Source organism: Bos indicus x Bos taurus, chromosome 24 (assembly GCF_003369695.1).
Source record: "Bos indicus x Bos taurus breed Angus x Brahman F1 hybrid chromosome 24, Bos_hybrid_MaternalHap_v2.0, whole genome shotgun sequence".
NCBI lineage: Eukaryota > Metazoa > Chordata > Mammalia > Artiodactyla > Bovidae > Bos > Bos indicus x Bos taurus.
This window is the reverse complement of record NC_040099.1, coordinates 59,009,655-59,030,161: the sequence shown is the minus strand read 5'-3', so window position 1 is coordinate 59,030,161 and position 20,507 is coordinate 59,009,655. Positions and strand designations below refer to the sequence as shown.

Sequence of the window (20,507 nt, the reverse complement as noted above, 5' to 3'; positions counted from 1 at the left end):
CTGCACCAGCCCGCTTGCTATTCCTAACACACTCCAAACATCCCTCAGGCTTTGACACTGGCTGTTCTCCTTGCCTGGGATGGTCCTTCCTCTAATATCTGGTTGACTAGCTCCCTTCCCTCCTCCAGGTATCTACTTACATGTCAACTCCTCAGGACGATCTATATTCACTACTCTTTATAAACGGTATTAATGACTACCCCTCCCCCAACATTGTCAATCACCCTTTCCCTGCTTTATTTTTCACAGCCCTTATTTTACAATAGTATTTCATTTACTCTTCTATATTATACTTATTTTCTATTGTCTTTCTGAGACTGAGAATAGAAGAGCAGAGATTTGGAAGAGAAGATAATTCATTTTTAAATCAAATTGTGATGTCCACAGGCATTTAGATAGAAATATTCAGTATGCAGGTGGGTATTCCGATCTGGAATGGAGCTCGGTAGAGATTTATGGAGCTATGAGTTAAAAGTCATCAACATACACACAGTAGTTTAAGTCACGGGTATAGATAAGATCAGGGCTTCCCAGGTGGCTCGGGGCTAAAGAATCCACCTGCCAGTGCAGGAGATGTGGATTAGATCCCTGAGTCAGGAAGATCCCCTGGAGGAGGAAATGGCAACCCACTCCAGTATTCTTGCCAAGATTATCCTATGGGCAGAGGAGCCTGGTGGGCTACAGTCCATGGAGTTGCAAAGAGTTGGACATGACTGTGCACACATGCGCACATAGAAAAGGTCACTCACAAGAGCATGTGTTATTCCAGTAAGAGTTCTTGAGTGTAAGCAAAAAAACATTCAGTCACCTTAATAAGAAAGGGACTTTGCTTCTAGCAAGGACTCACAGACTTGTCCCCCCTCCTCCACCGTAATACCACTTAGTCAAAGACCAGAGTTAAACACCAAGTTTGCTACGAGTCTGCCGTTCACCTATGTCCTGTCCATCAGTGTGTAATGAAGGGATATCCTCTTTACCCAGATGCTCCTCATCACTCATGGCATGGGGACATCCCCAAGCAAGAAGGAGGTTTGAAGGCCGAAAGGCCACATGACCCCCACACCTGTCCATCCCAAAGTATAGCATGAAGAGAGAAAAACCGGGAAGGCCAAGGATGAAAATGTGGTGCTCTCTGCATTGTAAAATGTGGGTAGTAGCATAAAAGCCAATGATGAAATCTTAGAACGATCCACAGAATAGAAAGTGAAAGGGAAAAGGGGTTTACAGAAGCAAAAGAAATAACTAAGTAGCAGTCAGACAGCCAACAAACACATGAAAGGATGCTCAGCATCACCAGTTATTAGAGAAACGCAAAGCAAAGCCACAATGGGGCCTCATCTCACACTGCTCATAATGGCCATTATCAAAAAATCTACAAATGATAAATGCTGGAGAGGGTATGGAAAAAAGGGAACCCTCCTATACTGTTGGTAGAAATGTAAATTGGTACGGCCACTACATAGCAGTATGGAGAACAGTATAGAGGTTCCTTTAAAAGCTAAAAATAGAGCTAGCATGTGACCCAGCAAAAGCACTCCAGGTATATATCCTGAGACACTGGAATTCGAAAGGATGCATGCACCTCAGTGTTCATGGCAGCGCTATTTACAATAGCTAGGATGTGGCCGCAACCTAAATGTCCCTCAACAGTGGAATGGATAAAGAGGAAGTGCTCCACATAGACAGTGGAATATCACTCGGCCGTAAAAGGGAACGAAACAGCGCCATTTGCAGAGGTGTGAACAGACCTACAGACTGTTACACACACTGAAATAATTCAGAAAGAGAAAGACAAATCATTAATATCACTTACATGTAGAATCTAGAAAACTGGTACGGATGAACTTATTTGCAAAGCGGAAATAGAGTCACAGATGTAGAGAGCAAACTTCAGATACCAAGGGGGAAAGGGGAGGGTGCAATGAACTGGGGCAGTGGGATTGACATGTACACACCACTGTATGTAAAATACTAGCTAGTGAGAGCCTCCCGCACAGCATGGGGAGCACAGCAGCGCTCTGTCTGACCCAAATGGGAATGAAATCCAAAACAGAGGGGATATATGTATGTGTGTAACTGGTTCACTTTGCTTCAGCAGAAACTAATATAATATCGTATAGCAGCAACTATACTCCAATAAACATCAATAAAATATAAAATGAACATCAAGGGCAGCCTTTAAAAGTTGCCCCAGAGACTCACAAGGTGAAACGGCAGAATGAAGCCGGAAGCCGGCCCCTTGCCCACCTCCGACCTAACGAAATGAACGGCAGACTGGTGTTAGGACCAGCGCACTCAAGGGAAGGAACACAGCTTCAAGGCTATGTTGGCAACAGTGACTGGACAAAGAGAAATAGAAGGTTCTAGGAGCTGGGGTATGCGTCTGCCACCCTCTCTCTCACCCCCCATTCCTCACCCCGCACCTCCAGGAACCAGTGGGACAAAGGTGAGATGACAGAGTCCTGGGGAAAGTTCACTAATGTCTTCCGAGAGGCGAGAGGTGAATGGACAGGGTGAGATAGCAGCCAGAGCAATATCCAGGGGACCCCTTGTTACGAGAATCTTCTTCACCATAAGTTCACCGTTTTCTTCTTTCTAGCCAAAAGAGAGCAAGCAAATGAGGATTCTACTCAAAATATATAAATTGCATCAAAACAGCTTTTTAAGATAAATAATCCAATAGGAAAATGGGTAATACAAACAAATGTCTCAAAAGAGAGGAAACAAAAATTATAAATACATAAAAGACGCTAACCTTCATTAGTAATCAGTAAAATGCATTAACACCATGTGATGAAGAATCTGCCTGCAATGCATGAGACGCAGGGGACCTGGGTTCGATCCCTGGGTTGGAAAGATCCCCTGGAGAAGGGCATGGCAACCCACTCCAGTCTTCTCACCTGGAAAATTCCACAGACAGAGGAGCCTGGAGAGATACAGTCCATAGGGTTGCAAAGAATTAGACAGGACTGAAGTGACTTAGCCTGGCACATATGAGTTAATAACATAAAGCACTTGAAGTAATGCAGAGTACATCATGAGCCTTCAGGTGAGCTGGGTTTATTTCATTTCAGTTTATTAACACCACAGTGAGAGTTTATTTTACACCCAACAAACTGGTAAACACTAAAACGTGTGGCATATGCAGTACCTGAGAAGAAGAGATACAAAGGAGTTTGTTTATAAAACAGAAACAGACCCACAGATTAAAAGACGGAATTGATGGCTGCCGGGGAGTGAAGGGGTAGATAGGGAGTTTGGGATCAAGATATGTACACACTGTTACATCTAAAATGGAAAACCAATAAGACCCTCCTGTAGAGCATGGGGAACTCTGCTCACTGTTGTGTGGCAGCCTGGGTGGGAGAGAGTCTGGGGGAGAGTGGACACATGCATATGTATGGATGAGCCCCTGTGCTGTCCACCAGAAACTACCACAGCATTATTCATCGCCTACACTCCAGTATAAAATTAAATGCTTTTAAAAATGCAGTTAATAAGCGTGGGTAAGGATGTGAAGGAATGGGGGTTCTCATAAACTGCCAGTGGGGGCAGACATTATAAGCCCTGGAAAGCAATTCAGCTTTGCTGTGGGTTGGAGGAACTAACCCCACATTTGGGTGTGCTGCTCTGACCCTTTTACCAAATAATACTTAGGCTACTACTTTTGATGGGGGCCCAGAATGAAAGAAGTCTCTGCAGCAGCCACTATGGAAAACTGGAGTTTCATCAAAAACAGAACTACAATATGATGCAGTAATTCCATTTCTGGATATTTATCCAGAGAAAACAAAACACTAAAAGATTTATGCAACCCCATGTTCATTGCGGCGTTATTCACAATAGCCAAGATATGGAAGCAACCCACGTGCCTGTAGATACAGGAGTGAATAAAGAAGATGCGAGATATATATGCGTATACACAAAGATTATTCAGCCATAGAGAAAGAGTGAAACCTTGTTGATGACAACATGAATGAACTTTGAGTGTTAAATGAAATTTCAGACAGAAAAAGACAAATACTTCATGATCTCATTTATATGTGGAATCTAAAAATCAAGACAAAAGCAAAAATGAACTCATAGATACAAGCAGGTGGCTGTCAGAGGCAAGGGGAATTGAAGGAACAAGTTGCCAACTTTCAGTTTTAAAATAGTCCTGGAATGTAGTGACTACAGTTAAATAGGAATAGGACTGTAGTGACTACAGTTAAATAGGAATGTAGTGACTACAGTTAAATAGGAAAAAAACATTTTAAAAAAGAAAAATAGTAGTCAGCAATTCAATTCCAAATGCCACAGTGAGTTCAAGTAAGATAAAAATGAGGACATAATTATTAAGTCTTAGAAATGATTCAGTGAAATAAACTCAGAGATCAAAATTCAGTGGTCCAAGAAATAAAAAGGATGTAAAGTGCAAACAGGGAATACAGGCAATCAAGAATCATTGCTCTAAGGTCATAATTATATGCCTCAGCATTTCTACTTCTTGAAACAGATGCAAAGTAAATAAGCATGTATGCATGCAAAGAGCTAGCCACCTGAAGTACGTTTTATATGCTGTTTATATTAGTTAGAAAGATAATAATGTGACATATATTCAAAGTTAGGGGATTGATTATACATACATATTAAGGTAAATGGAATATTGCACAACCATTTAAACAATGGGTAAGAATAAACTTATTCATGCAGAAATCTGTGCCTGATTCACTTTTAGATTGATAAAGTCTGAAATATTACATATGTTAGGATTTTGGTTTTAGAAAAAATTAATTTATTAAAAGAAAGAGATATAGATAGACAGTTTAAGATGCTTTGGGCTATGAATAACAGAATAACAAATTCATAGAGGATTAAATATGACCATTTCTTATCCATATGGAGAGGGTCTTTCAATTGGGCAATAGCACGCTGGTCAATGGTTAATTCAGTTGCTCAGAAATAGGGTCAAGGAGGTTTCTAGCTGTCACCTTGATCCTGAAGCTCATTATGATCAATTATAGCTTAAAATCTATCGACCCTTCTCTCTTCAGGGGTATTTCTGAAAGAAGAAGGGTTTTGCCCACACTATGTCAAATAAACATCTCTCATCACTGTCACCAGTCTAACTCAGTGACTCTTTCCCTTAGATACGTGAGATGGAGACACACTTCTCAGAAAAGATGAGCGGCCCGACTCTAGAGCATAGGTGCCTTGGGATGGACCGAATGTCTGAGTCCTCCCAAACGTCTTGTGTTGAAGCCCTCAGCATGCCCTCCATATGATGGTACTCGCGCCAGGACGGGCGGCGGGGGAGTGGAATAGGAGGTAATTAGGTTTAGATGAGGCATGAGAATGGCGCTCCCATGATGGAATTAGTGTCCCTGTGAGAAAAAAAGAGAGACCACTGTCCTCTCTCCCCACTTACATGCCCCCACCATCCTCCAGGTTAAGACACACCAGGAAGGCCGCCGTCTGCAAGCCCTGGAGCGTGCCTTTACCAGGACCCAACTCTGCCAGCACCTTCATCGTGGACTTTTCACCGTTCTCACAGCCTCTAGAACTGCGAGACATGAACATTTATTGTTTCAACCACCCAGGCTATGGTATTTTGTTTTGGTAGCCTGAGATGACTAAAGATATGTCTAATTAACAACTCTTTTAATTATACGTCAGGATGTCACAAATTTCAGGAAATAGAATGCATAAAAACATACAATAATATATTTCAATAATATAAAAGCTTTAAATTTTTCTTTAAATTTTTGCCTTCTCTACATTAAACTCTAAATGAATGACTCATGTTTCTTATAGCATGTCTCATTTTTATAAATCAAGAACTCATTAGCAGAATTTTGCATTAATTTAATTTCTGCTTTTATTTGACCTATAAAAATGCAAATTAATGCTCAAAATGTTCTTGGCTAGCTATAGAGAAACTAATTTATGTATACCTTAAATTACAAAGCAGCAGTGAATTAGAGGATCAAAAGAAAGAAAAACGGTGATAACATTTTTATGCAAAAGTTGAATACCCAAAGTCAAGTTGGAAAAATTAAAATATTGTATTTTATATTTATTTCCTTACTATGGTCTAGGTTATCATTATTTAAAAATACATCCTGTGTATAAGAAATAAAACAAGTAATACTGATCATATACTTGCATATTTTTGCTTATATTTCTCTTAACTCCCCAAAAAGTTTGACAACTATTAAAGAATAACATTAAAATAATTTAGAAAAACAAGAGCCACTGATGAAAAGGTGGAGATAATGCTACTGAAAAAATTTCATTAAGGATAGTTTTTGAGACTGAGCAATAAGTGAAGCTCTGAGCTTCAGCCAGGACACAACAGACGCCTATGAATTAAGACACCGTCTTTATCTAAGGCAGTAAGTGTGTGGAGCAAGACTGCATAGAATTGAGTATTGTTGTCATGGAAAGAAAATGTTCTCTTGTCTGGGAGCCGCCCCCAGTTGGATAATTATGTTTTATGCCAATTTTTCAACAAACCAGGCAACCCTGGAATGAAACTATGGAGCTCTTAGGGTTTCTTTTTTCTCCAACTCCCTTTTGAATATCTTCATGAACTCAGGACTTGGTCCTCTCAAGTTAAAAGTTTAATAAAGTTCCTCACATAATACAGTGGCTTTCAAACTGATTGAGGGATTCATATGGGACCTCTGACAGCTCGGTTCTTTTAATATGTATTTATTATTTATCTGGCTGCACCAGGTCTTGCTTGCAACATGCAAGATTTTTTAGTTGCAGCACGTGGGGTCTAGTTCCCTGACCAGGGACCGAACCTGGGCCCCTGCATTAGGAGCACAGAGTCTAAGCCACTGAACCACCAGTCCTGACAGCTCAGTTTTTGATGGCAGCTGTGCCCCATGGCTGTGAACTTAACTAATAAGTTCACTTAGCTAATAAGCTCTCTTATCCTTTAGAGATATCTTCACTCAGCAGGGCAACTCTGGAGCATCTAATATCTAAGGAAAATATATTTTAGCATTTTTTTCTAATTATTCAAAAGCACATATCTATTTTAGAAAAGAAAATGCATTAAAAAAAAAAAAAAAAAGAGCCCGTAGTTAATCCCACCACACAGAATTAACCCCGTCAACATCAAATATCTTTCCTTTCATAATTTTTTTTCTGGACATGCATGAGGAAAGGGTAGGATTTAACATACAAATTTACAAAACTGAGATAGTGCTTTTTTCTGCCTGTGTGTGTGGGCATGCTCAGTTGTGTCCGACTCTTTGCAACCCCATGGACTGTAGTCCGCCAGGCTCCTCTCTCCATGAAATTCTCTAGGCAAGAATGCTGGAGTGGGTTGCCATTTCCTACTCCTACGCTTATGTCTCTTGCTTTGGCAGGAGGATTCTTTACTGCTGAGCCACTGAAGAAGATACTGGAGCATCTTAACATCATACTCTTGGGAAATTAAATTATCAATGGCTGTAAAATGTTTCACTGTGTCGTCCCTGACTTTTTTCAACTTTGTGAATGGTGCGGGAAGGACGCACATTACGTAGGAACCCTACTTCCGAATTTGAATTCTGATGTTCTCCTGATCGGCTGTCCGGTGCTGTCTGTGATGCGGGGCAGTGACAGGCAGCCACGGGCCCCCGTGAGCCGCGCCGTCACAAGTGCGCACGACTGACACGCAGACAACCTTTCTGAACCCATGCCACCGTTCTGTTTTTCCCTTTCACTGTGGCATTCAATAAATCACATGAGATCTTCAACACCTTATTATAAAATGCGCTTTGTACTAGATTTTATCCAACTACAAGTTTAAGGGAGTGTTCTGAGCTTGTTTAAGGTGCGCAAGGCTAAACTATGATAATCAGTAGGTCAAGTGTATTAGATACATTTTGACTTAATGAAATTTTCAATTTCACTAGTGGGTTTACAATGCATCCTTAAGTCAAGGAATGCCTATATGTGAATATGCTACACAATTTTATTTTTGCTGAAACTATCATTATTGAAATTTGGTTTGCTTTGGATGGAGGGAGATTTGTGTTTGTTAGTTAGATCAGGAAAGTCTTAAAAGGTTGGAGACGGTGACCTATGTGTGAAAAAATAGATCAAGATAAGTCTGCCCATTACAGAGGTCTTAATGTAGGTGTGTGTGTTAGTCACTCAGTCGTGTCCAACTCTCTGTGACCCCATGGACTCTAGCCCACCAGGCTCCTCTGTCCATGGGATCTTCCAGGCAAGAAGACTGGAGTGGGTTGCCACTCCCTTGTCCCTAATGTAGGCTCCAAAATCACTACAGATGGTGACTGCAGCCATGAAATTAAAAGACATTTACTCCTTGGAAGGAAAGTTATGACCAACCTAGATAGCATATTCAAAAGCAGAGACATTACTTTGCCAACAAAGGTTCGTCCAGTCAAGGCTATGGTTTTTCCTGTGGTCGTGTATGGATGTGAGAGTTGGAATATGAAGAAGGCTGAGCGCCGAAGAATTGATGCTTTTGAACTGTGGTGTTGGAGAAGACTCTTGAGAGTCCCTTGGACTGCAAGGAGATCCAACCAGTCCATTCTGAAGGAGATCAGCCCTGGGATTTCTTTGGAAGGAATGATTCTAAAGCTGAAACTCCAGTACTTTGGCCACCTCATGTGAAGAGTTGACTCATTGGAAAAGACTCTGATGCTGGGAGGGATTGGGGGCAGGAGGAGAAGGGGATGACAGAGGATGAGATGGCTGGATGGCATCACTGACTAGATGGACGAGAGTCTGAGTGAACTCAACGTGTATAAGCTGAGCACTGAAGTTGAGAGTTTTTGTTTCCTATGCAGAAAGGAGATTCTGAGGTTGGGTCGCACCTCGGATGACCTTTACAGGGCGCTGGGTTAGGGGAACCCTGATGGAGAAAGTTGGGAGGGCGGCTGGGAAATGCATCAGTGGCAGGCCCACCACCCTTGTCAGCGTGACTCGGAGCTCTCGGGTCAGTCAGAGACTGAATTACAGGCTGGCATTTCCTCCATGCTGGGTTATTACAGTATTTGCTTTCCCAAAACAAGGAAACGGAGTTAAAACACCAAGGAAAGAAAATTGCAAATACATTTTTCTAATCCCTTGGAAACATTTCATTGAATACCACCTGGGCTAAACTGATCTTCAGTATCAAGAAAAACAAAGATAGAAGATTATCCTAGATAATAGAAAAATTATTGAGTTTGCAGGGATGGGGGAGCCTGGTGGGCTGCCATCTATGGGGTCACACAGAGTCGGACACGACTGAAGCGGCTTAGCAGCAGCAGCAGCAGCAGACCACAGCTCCATAACAACCTAGAGTGATGGGAAGGGGTGGGAGGTGGGAGGGAGGTTCAAGACGGAGGGGATAAATGTATGTCTGAGTCTTTGCAATGCGATGGACCGCAGCCTGCCAGGCTCCTCTGCCCATGAAATTCTCCAGGCAAGAGTACCGGAATGGGCTGCCATGCCCTCCTCCAGGGGAATCTTCCCAGCCTGGGATGGAGCCTGGGATGGAGCCTGGGTCTTCTGCCTGCCTGGATTCCTTACCACTAGCGCCACCTGGGAATCCCAGGGACAGACGGACACCTATGGCTGATTCATGTTGATGTATGGCAGAAACCAACACAGCGTTGTAAACAATTATCCTTCAGTTACAAGTATTTTTTTTAAGTCATCGAGTTTAAACCAATGAACGGAACCAGGGAAAGGTGACATCAAATGAAGATGACAGTAAGCTGTTCCGGAAATCAGAGGGGAAGCAGGTAAAGGAGGTGGTAGACTCAGCGGGAACATGACCAGAGGGAGAGACTCAAGACAATTACAGCACTACTCTTACAGGATACAGTAACTATTAAATGGGGATTTCCTGTCCATGTGTTAAACGGAGTAGTCGTTATGGAATCTTAGCTGCAGTGCCCAATGGTGGGTGCAAGTCCCCCCACCTCAGTTCCGTGGGGCTGACTCACTTGTGGTCTGTCCTCTGCCCACTCGTAAATCAACATATATTAAGCTCCTGTGATGAACCTGGCTCTCTCCACCATTTATTCCTTTATGTGTATGATTGATATGAAGACATGGAAAAGCAGCTCATTCCTTACCTTTCTTAAATTTGCCAATGAATTACATCATGGAGCTAGGGAAATGGGCTAAAGAGTTTCTGAAAGCAGTTTTGTTTTTTTTTTACTAAAGCAGCAGCAGCTGAAAAAAATTAATAAATGATGAGATAAGTCTAACTAGAAGGAAAGGAGAACAGCAATCTACACTGGGAAATTAGGATGAATAAATTAACTCAGTCTAGAATAAACTTTCTTATGAGCCAGGGACATTGAGGATAAACATAATGATTGAAAGAAAGGCTCCACAGGGAGACACGGAAAACTGGCAGAAAATAAGTAACAGACACCATACACTTTAGAAACAGGAAGATTGAAATGTATCTTAAAGGCAATAAAGAGCTTTTCGTATGTTGTTGAGCAATAGTGAGGTTATGCTGGCAGTATTTTAGCCCAGGAAGTGTGTATAGGGAAGATTTGGAGAATCACCAGGAACCTTCAATAGGAGTGCAGCTGAGAACGGATATTGGTGTTATTTGGAAAACTGGCAGAGAGGAGATAGAAAAGAGAAAAAATAGTAAGTTACTTCAAAGTAGGAAAAGATAAAACTTTGACTGCATTTTCAAAATCAAGATGCAAACCCAATTACTCCCCCGTTTCTAACCTAGGATATGACTAACGTGTTAACTGCCAGTAAGTGCGGGGAAAAACTGTCTTCTCATCACATACAACACAAAGTCGAACTTCCGGGGCCCAAACCCAACAGGCCCCCTCACCGTGTATTATTCCAAAGGTTCAACAGCATGTATTTAGCTGTGGCTCTGTGCTCAGCCTGTGCGCACTGCAAGTCTACGACACGGATTCAGGCTTGGTTTCAGTCTCAAACGTCCTACTCCTTGGTATCTGGTGTCCCGATTTATATACCAAGAGACAGTGCACACTACTGTCACTGGTTTTTACCCCACCATATGTTCACCATCCTCTGTGCACTCATAGCAAATCCATCAATATGCACTCTTTGCCACCCCTATGGATGGTAGCCTGTCAGGCTCCTCTGTCCAGGCAAGAATTCTCCAGGCAAGAATACTGGGGTGGGTTGCCATTCCCTTCTGCAGGGGATCTTCCCGACCCAGGGATCGAACCCGGGTCTGCATTGCACGTGGATTCTTTACCATCTGAGCTGCCAGGGAAGCCCTAATATGCATCAAGTGAAAGTGAAGTGTTGCTCAGTTGTGTCCGACTCTGTGACCCCATGAACTATCCAGTCTATGGAATTCTCCAGGCCAGAACACTGGAGTGGGGAGCCTTTCCCTTCTCCAGCAGATCTTCCCAACCCAGGGGTCAAACCCAGGTCTCCCACACTGCAGGTGGATGCTTCACCAGCTGAGCCACCAGAGAAGCCCAATATGCACAAATCCCACTAATATTATGAAGGGCACCGTGAATGCTTTAGCTCCAGGTCTCTCTCCTTTCTTATCCACAGCGTATCTGCTTTTCTCATCCTAGCACACAAACTAATACCTATACTGTCCCATAATATTCTAGTGTTAATAATCTCATCCTCCTCTTTCAATTGGATTGAGATGCCATTGAAGACAGAACTCTACATTCTCTTTTGAGACAGTCAGTGCTGAACAAACTAGATATACTACCTACTACTGATAAATTATTAGGGAAATGCATAGCCAAAAATAAATTCCAAAATTTGCTTTACTTTATTCTCTCATATCACAAAGAATGAGTGTTTGCAATATAATTGAAAATTAAAACAGCAAAATACCAAAACCAAAAAAAAAAATGTATTGGGGATTTTTCTAGTCTGGAAAGACATAAATCTTCTCAATCCTCTTTTAGAGTTTTCTTTAAAGCCATTAAATCTACAAAAGGACAGCTCATTTTAAAAGGATAAACTGTCATTAACACTAAAGCTTCCTGGAGTGACGTCAGCGGCTTGGCGGAAGGAATTGTTCCCTCTGTTTGTCCCCTTCGGTCTACAACTAGTAAAGCATCTACAGCTCAGTAAAGGTGGCTCTGCCCAGGGCAGCAGGATGCTGGAGAACGTCACCCGCCTAAAGTTAGGCGGCGAAGCCCAGTGAGCGGCAGAGGCCCTGCCTGCCAAGCCCAGCCTTCCAGCCAGGGCAGCCCCCAGCCCAGAGACCCTCCGAGCACAGGGGAGCTGTCCTTCCGGGGCAGCGGTACCCCTTGTTAACTGGGCCGCGGAGGCAGTGGGGCCTGGGATTCTGTCCCTCCATATGCGGAGATGCTCGTGACTCTAGCCTCTCGTCCCCCACCCCAGCCTGCAGTGGCAGAGCCCATGAACCTTACAACGAGGGTCACGGCAGAGGCACCCGGGCGTGCCTGCCCTCCGCCTGCAAGATGCACAGCCTGCATGCACCTCACGGGATCCCGGGTGTGAGAGATGAGCCCACGCCCCAGGTGCCCCAGGAGGCCGCACCAGCGAGGCACCAGCAAAGCCCAAGAAGAGCTAACGGGACTTGGGAGATGCTGCGGACAGAGGCAGCAGAGGGCGGAAGGCGCTCACTCTCAAACGTAAGCAGAGGCAGCTCAGGTTGCTGGTTAGTCGCTCAGTCTGTCGGACTCTTTGAGACTCCGTGAACACAGCCCATCAGACTCCTCTGTCCACGGGGTTTTCCAGGCAGTGCTGGAGTGGGTTGCCATTTCCTTCTCCAGGGGATCTCCCCAACCCAGGGACTGAACCCTGTCTCCTGCATTGGCAGCTCAAGTTAAGAGAGACCAAAAGCCTGTAGAGCCACTTACTAGGAAACAAACGAAAGGTGTTTCATTCCTTACCTACTGAATCATTTTAAGCAAGTAGAACAGTGTTTGCTACTTCAGATGCACCAGCAGGGGAACAACCCATCAAGCAACCTGAACCACAGCAACGCTGTACCACAAAAAGGAAATGACAATCCTACAGAAACCAAATTAAGTCGAAGAAATTCAGCAACCTACAAGAAAACTCAGAAAAAATATTTAATGAGCTAGGAGTAAATTAATAAGCAGAAAGAATACTTTACCAAAGAGACTGAAATTCTTTAAAAAAAAAAAAAAAGGCAGCGGGGGAGAAGAAGTTCTAAAAAAGAAGCAAGCAAATTCTGGAGCTGAAGAACTCAATAAACAAAATGAAGAATGCATTTGAAAACCCTGGAAATGAAGCAGACCATATAGAAGAAAGAATTGGTGAGGCTGAAGTTAGAAAACTAGAAATGATACAAATAGAAGAAAGAGAGATAAGATTTTAGAAATGAGGCAATATTATAAGAGCTATCCAACTCTTACAGGAAAACCAGCATTAGAGTCAAGGGTATCCCAGCAGGAGAAGAGAGCAGAGAGTTTATTTACAGAGAAACCAACACAACATTTAAATCAACTACACTTCAATTTTAAAAATCATCACTGAGAATTTCCCAAACTTACGAAAGGAATTAAAAGCTAAACACACACCTACACCTCAGTGCAAAAAAGGCCTTCTCCAAGATACATTATATTAAAGATGTTGAAAGTCATATGACAAAGAATTTTAAAGGCAACCAGGAAAAAAACAACGGCGACCTACAAAAGAAGCCCCATTAGGCCAGCAGCGGGTTTCTCAGCTGAAACTCGACAGTCCAAGAAGCAGTGAAATGACATTCTCAAAGTACTGAAACAAAGCACTGCCATCTGAGAATACTCTGTTCAGCAAAGTCGTCATCCAGACGGGAGGGAGAAGTAAAAACTTCCCCAGAAGAACGAAAGCTGAAGGAGTTCATCAACACTAGGCTTGCCCTGCAAGAGATGTTGAAAGGACCTCCACCACCAGAAAAAAAAAACGCAGAAGCACACAAAACCGAGGAGAGAAACAGAGTCAGAAGATGAGACTCTTCTTCATCAGGATAGGTTTTTAAGGTTCGAGGTTAAGGGGAGAGTGTAGGAAAAGTGAATAGCTACTTTCATTAGTAACAAAACTATAATTCAAAAAGATACGTGCATCTCCATGCTCATAGCACCGCTACTCACGGTAGCCAAAACATGCAGATGACCTAAACGTCTATCCACAATGAATGGATACAGATGTGGTGCATGCAAACCACGAACTACTACACAGCCATAAAGAAGGACGAAATAATGCCAGGTGCAGTAATATGGATATAACGAGATTATCACACTAAGTGAAGCAAGTCAGGAAAGAAGACAAATTATGGCACAAAGTAACCCATCTTCAAAGTAGAAATGGACTCACAGAGATCAGCCTGGGGTTGCCTAGGGGTGGGGGAGAGGTGGGGACATAGACATGGGTCTGGGGTTGTTAAATGCAGACTATTACATCTGGAATGGATAAGCTACAAGGTCCTACTGTATAGCACGGGGAACTATCGGATTGGATAGAATATGTCCAATCTCCTGGGATAAACCATAATGGAAAAGAACATTTTTAAAAAAGAATGTATAGTATGTGTATAACTGACTCACTTTGTTATACAACAGAGATTGGTACAACACCGTAAATCAAGTATCAGATCAGATCAGATTGGTCGCTCAGTCGTCTCCGACTCTTTGCAACCCCATGAATCGCAGCACGCCAGGCCTCCCTGTCCATCACCAGCTCCCGGAGTTCACTCAGACTCACGTCCATCGAGTCAGTGATGCCATCCAGCCATCTCATCCTCTGTCGTCCCCTTCTCCTCCTGCCCCCAATCCCTCCCAGCATCAGAGTCTTTTCCAATGAGTCAACTCTTCGCATGAGGTGGCCAAAGTACTGGAGTTTCAGCTTTAGCATCATTTCTTCCAAAGAACACCCAGGGCTGATCTCCTTCAGAATGGACTGGTTGCATCTCCTTGCAGTCCAAGGGACTCTCAGGAGTCTTCTCCAACACCACAGTTCAAAAGCATCAATTCTTCGGCACTCAGCCTTCTTCACAGTCCAACTCTCACATCCATACATGACCACAGGAAAAACCATAGCCTTGACTAGACGAACCTTTGTTGGCAAAGTAATGTCTCTGCTTTTGAATATGCTATCTAGGTTAGTCATAACCTTCCTTCCAAGGAGTAAGCGTCTTTTAATTTCATGGCTGCAGTCACCATCTGCAGTGATTTTAGCGTCCAGAAAAATAAAGTCTGACACTGTTTCCACTGTTTCCCCATCTATTTCCCATGAACTGATGGGACCAGATGCCATGATCTTCGTTTTCTGAATGTTGAGCTTTAAGCCAACTTTTTCACTGTCCACTTTCACTTTGATCAAGAGGCTTTTGAGTTCCTCTTCACTTTCTGCCATAAGGGTGGCGTCATCTGCATATCTGAGGTTATTGATATTTCTCCCAGTAATCTTGATTCCAGCTTGTGCTTCTTCCAGTCCAGCGTTTCTCATGATGTACTCTGCATATAAGTTAAATAAGCAAGGTGACAATATACAGCCTTAACGTACTCCTTTTCCTATTTGGAACCAGTCTGTTGTTCCATGTCCAGTTCTAACTGTTGCTTCCTGACCTGCATACAAATTTCTCAAGAGGCAGGTCAGGTGGTCTGGTATTCCCATCTCTTTCAGAATTTTCCACAGTTTATTGTGATCCACACAGTCAAAGGCTTTGGCATAGTCAATAAAGCAGAAATAGATGTTTTTCTGGAACTCTCTTGCTTTTTCCATGATCCAGCGGATGTTGGCAATTTGATCTCTGGTTCCTCTGCCTTTTCTAAAACCAGCTTGAACATCAGGAAGTTCACGGTTCACATATTGCTGAAGCCTGGTTTGGAGAATTTTGAGCATTACTTTACTAGCATGTGAGATGAGTGCAATTGTGCGGTAGTTTGAGCACTTCAATTAAAAATAATAAAGGTAAAGAGCAATAGGAAAAAGTTACCTAAACACAAATAAAATGATATCAAAATCTATGCAGGGAATGCAGCAAACGTGGTACTAAGAAGGAAGTTTACAGCCATGTAGGCTAACCTCAAGAAACAAGAAAAATCTCAATCTAACCTTATACATCAAAGAACTAAAGAAAGAACAACAACATCTAAAGTCAGTAGAAGAAAGAATAAGACTCCGGACAGGGCGGTGTTTGGTCGCGATGCAGGTACCACGTCAGAGATGAAGAGAGTGCTTGTGCTTCGTGCCTCCACCATGCGGGTATCTGGAAGCAAAGCGCAGGCTGGAGCTAGGAGAAAGCGGCCAGCAGTACCTCTCAGATGGTTTAAAAACCCCCAAGGGCAAAGGAAGAGCTGCACTCCGGAGTCCAGACAGCCCAAAAACTCCAAAATCTCCCTCAGAAAAAACACGGTATGATACATCCCTTGGTCTGCTCACCAAGAAGTTCATTCAGCTCCTGAGCCAGTCACCTGATGGGGTCTTGGATTTGAACAAGGCGGCAGAGGTGCTGAAGGTGCAAAAGAGAAGGATTTACGACATCACCAACGTCCTGGAAGGCATCCACCTCATTAAGAAGAAGTCTAAAAACAACGTGCAGTGGATGGGCTGCAGTCTGTCTGAGGACGGGGGCATGCTGGCCCAGTGTCAAGGCCTGTCAAAAGAAGTGACCGAGCTCAGTCAGGAAGAGAAGAAATTAGATGAACTGATCCAAAGCTGCACCCTGGACCTCAAACTGTTAACCGAGGATTCAGAGAATCAAAGGTTAGCTTATGTTACATATCAAGATATTCGAAAAATTAGTGGCCTTAAAGACCAAACTGTTATAGTTGTGAAAGCCCCTCCAGAAACAAGACTTGAAGTGCCTGACCCAATAGAGAGCCTACAAATACATTTGGCAAGTACCCAAGGACCCATTGAGGTTTATTTGTGTCCAGAAGAGACTGAAACACACAGTCCAATGAAAACAAACAACCAAGACCACAATGGGAATATCCCTAAACCCACTTCCAAAGACTTGGCTTCAACCAACTCAGGACATAGTGATTGCTCGATTTCTATGGCAAACCTTTCTCCTCTGGCCTCCCCGGCCAACCTTTTACAGCAGACTGAGGACCAAATTCCTTCCAACCTAGAAGGACCATTTGTGAACTTACTGCCTCCCCTGCTCCAAGAAGACTATCTCCTAAGCCTCGGGGAGGAAGAAGGCATCAGCGATCTCTTTGATGCTTACGATTTGGAAAAGCTCCCGCTGGTGGAAGACTTCATGTGTAGTTGATTATGCTTCGTGTGAACTCCCCTTATAAACCAATATTTTTTTATTATGGAACCAGAACATGTGTCATGCAGTGTTGTCCCTTCCGCCCTTCTTCCTCCAAGATAGTATCATGAAGTAAACTACAGACTTCAGAACAAAGCTGACATTTTAATGAATTAAAAAAAACAAAACTATCAACGCACAGTTGCAGGCTCCCTTGGGAAAGCCCTGCCTTGCCCCAGGCTCCAAAATCTCCTGGATGAGTCAGCAAGTGAGAAAATGTGCAATCAGGTGTCTCTCACCCGTCCTCTTCCTCCCTCCCTCCCTCCTGGATTGGCTTGCTGTGCCTGACGGATGGGCTGTAGAATGGGGTCTGGCCACCTGGCCCACTCGAAAACAGCAATCTTCCTTAATAGCATTTCAAGCCGTGCCTTCTCCGCAGAATGCATGTCTTTGGGGTCTGCTAATTTGGGATGGAAACTGCAGGAACTGTAAACTTGAAGTCATGCAAAAGTATGAAATGAATTTCTTCAGCTCTTCTTAGGAATATTTAAATTACTGTCATAATTCAGTTTAAGCTATGGACCGCATGTCCCACTCGGAGGCCAAGAGATCTTCCACAGCCTTTCAGATGAAGAAACTGTTCTCCAATACTCATCGCAGATACAGAAGAACAGTCGAGTTCTGCCCCTCTAAGCTGTTGTGGATTTTCCTGTCTCCATAAACCACTCCCACTCTCTTGCCCCCAACGTATTTGTAAGTTTGAAGTTTATAGCAAATGCCTACTTAGGAGTTCTTTGTGGATTGTTTTTTTTTTCTTTTTCTTTTTTTAGCTGCCATTTAAGCATTCCTGTGGCACCCATCAACCATTTCAATTTAATTGTTTACTTTGAAGCGGTTTTTGCTAATTCAAATTATTTTAAGCAGAGGTAGAGAACCTCTACTGATCAGAGCATGTGTGATCTAAGGCTTAATAGCCTCGGCGAGAAGCTTTGCCCCATCTCGCTTCCTTCCCCAGGAGGGGGTGCTCGGAGCGAGTGGAGCTCACTGACGGGGGTGGCCCATTGGAGAGAACCAGGTCAGACCCCCAAGAAGCAGCAGGTATGGATGGATCCCTCCATCCCTTGGGCTTCCCAGGCCCCCTGTGACCGGGGAAAGGGCTCTTACACTGCACTCAGGGAGACCACTTCTCAGGATGGGGTCGGATGGAGAGGCCTCTGGGGAGAAGGACATCCCCCGTCGTGAGTAGCATGCTATCAGTGGCACTTCGCTTCAGCCGTTGAGAGCAGGGAGCTCCCACTGTGTCTGGGGCTACAGGAGTCCTGGCCAGAACCCCCTGTTCCCCCTTCCACTGTGAAGGAGCAGGTTGGACCAAGGAAAGCTGGGGCTATAGAAAAAAGGCAGGGCAGGATGCCAGGACATCTCCCACTTAACTCTTCAGGAATGGCGTCCCAAGTCGGAGGCTTCCTGACAGTGGCAAAATCCTACCAGTTGAGTCCAAGAATGGCTTTCCCATTGGCCAGGGGGTAGATGGCCATCTCCCACTGGGAATGTGGCAGAGTACCTCACATCCATTCCTTGGATGTTAATGACTGTGGGAATGAGGGAGTCATCTAATAAATAAAACCTCAACACCAAGAATGGTTGAGTTGAATTGCTGTTCTGCCCGACACAGTGGGAGGCACGTGGTAGGCACTCGATTCAACAGGATGGGAAAAAAGAAATACTGGGTTGGCCAAAAAGTTCATTTGGGCTTTTCCATACCATCTTACGGAATATTCCTTACTATATCCCTTAGGAAAAGTACAAAACCTACGAAAGCCCCAGCCGATTTACTCTAGGTAGATTTCCACAATATGCAAAGTGGTGGTGGGGTCAACACAAATGACACCAGCACTTTAAACTATTTGTGTAGGTATGCATGGTGTATGTTTGAGAAGAAAAACAAAGGTGCAGTTTATCCTCCCTTTTCTTCGGCCTCCATCCCCGCCCTCCTCCCCTGGACACACACTGGACCTGGTCCGAGATGAAGCATTGGGTGGGGGAGGGAGGGGGAGCTTTGTGTCAAGTGCCTACTGGAAATGCACTGTGGGGTTTTTTTCCTCTATGGGAAACCATTTATGCCAAGCTTTTCCCTATTTCCCATATTTATCTCATCTGGTTAGCTGCCTCTGCTTCCAGCTTTGTGTAATTCTCTTTGCCAGCTGCACAAAGCTGATTTTTTTCCAAAGTCTAAAGACTGAGCTCACCTGGCTATGTGGTTGTGTGTTTGGTTGAATTTCTTGTTAAACCTTTTCGTAACGTGATGCCGTATTTATTGTTTTAAAAAACGAAAAGAATCCTAATAAGTCTTAAAAGTTCCTTCATGCATAAGGCTTTCCCAGTTAATGGGCTTAACTGGTGTACAGTAAGTAGACGTCCATACTGTATTCTGTTTGCATTAGTCATTTTCTTTTTGACATAAGTTTCTGGCACACGAAGTGGATTAGTACTACAGTATTTGTGTTACTTTAAGTACTGAGTATGCAGGTTTCCTGGTACCATTGAGTTGCTGCTATTAAAGCTCACACATGAAATGGCTAAAAGTTACAAGTGTGCGAATTATGACTGCGTGAGCCTTAGAGAGTAAATTGTATAAAGAGCAACACATGAGCTGTCAAACAGTGTTAGGTGTGTGTTTATATGTACAGATTTGTGCGTAGTAATCATTTTATTTAAGTTGATACGCAGTCTCCTCATATTTTCATTATCTAGCGATTTTGTACAAAATAGCAATTAATTTGTAAACACTGCCAGAATATTTTCTAGCTGGTTTGTAATTTTTAAGAGTGTTATTTTTTTTTCTTGTTGTTGTTCTTGTTGTTGTGGTGGTTCTTGTGTTCATTTTTGTTGTAAGTGTAGATCTGTAAATACAATTGCAGTATTTAAAGCTTTAGCTTTCAGGAAAAAGAAAGTAAGAACTCAGTGTGTGCATGACAACTCGTGTGTACGAAATGAGGGATTTGAAGGAAGATGCCTTGCAGAGTGAGTTGGGTGGCAACTGTCCGATTGTGGGAATTTCTTTTCCTGTGGGGTACGAGATTTTGTCAAAAGGAAGTATTTCTCCCAGAATTGGGAGTATGCAATCTACTAATCAGTTTAGCTTTGTGTTGTATGCTAGTTTAAAAAAGAAAATATGTAATATAATGTAAAAAAAAAAAAAAAAGCTTTTATGATGGATTTTGTAAATAGATTTGTTACAGGGTAACCTGTTCTCTAGCTGTGATCTTACCACTTCAAATGGGTGTAATTTGAATAAATTTTGTATGGTAAAGGATCAATAAAATGATTTTTTTTTAAGAGTTCAAAAAAA

At 43.1% G+C, this 20,507-nt stretch overlaps 1 pseudogene; it reads left to right on the top strand.

Moving 5' to 3' along the window:
- The first annotated feature begins 16,126 nt into the window (after window positions 1-16,126).
- On the top strand, window positions 16,127-19,981 carry LOC113882845 (annotated as a pseudogene).
- Window positions 19,982-20,507: the final 526 nt, after the last annotated feature.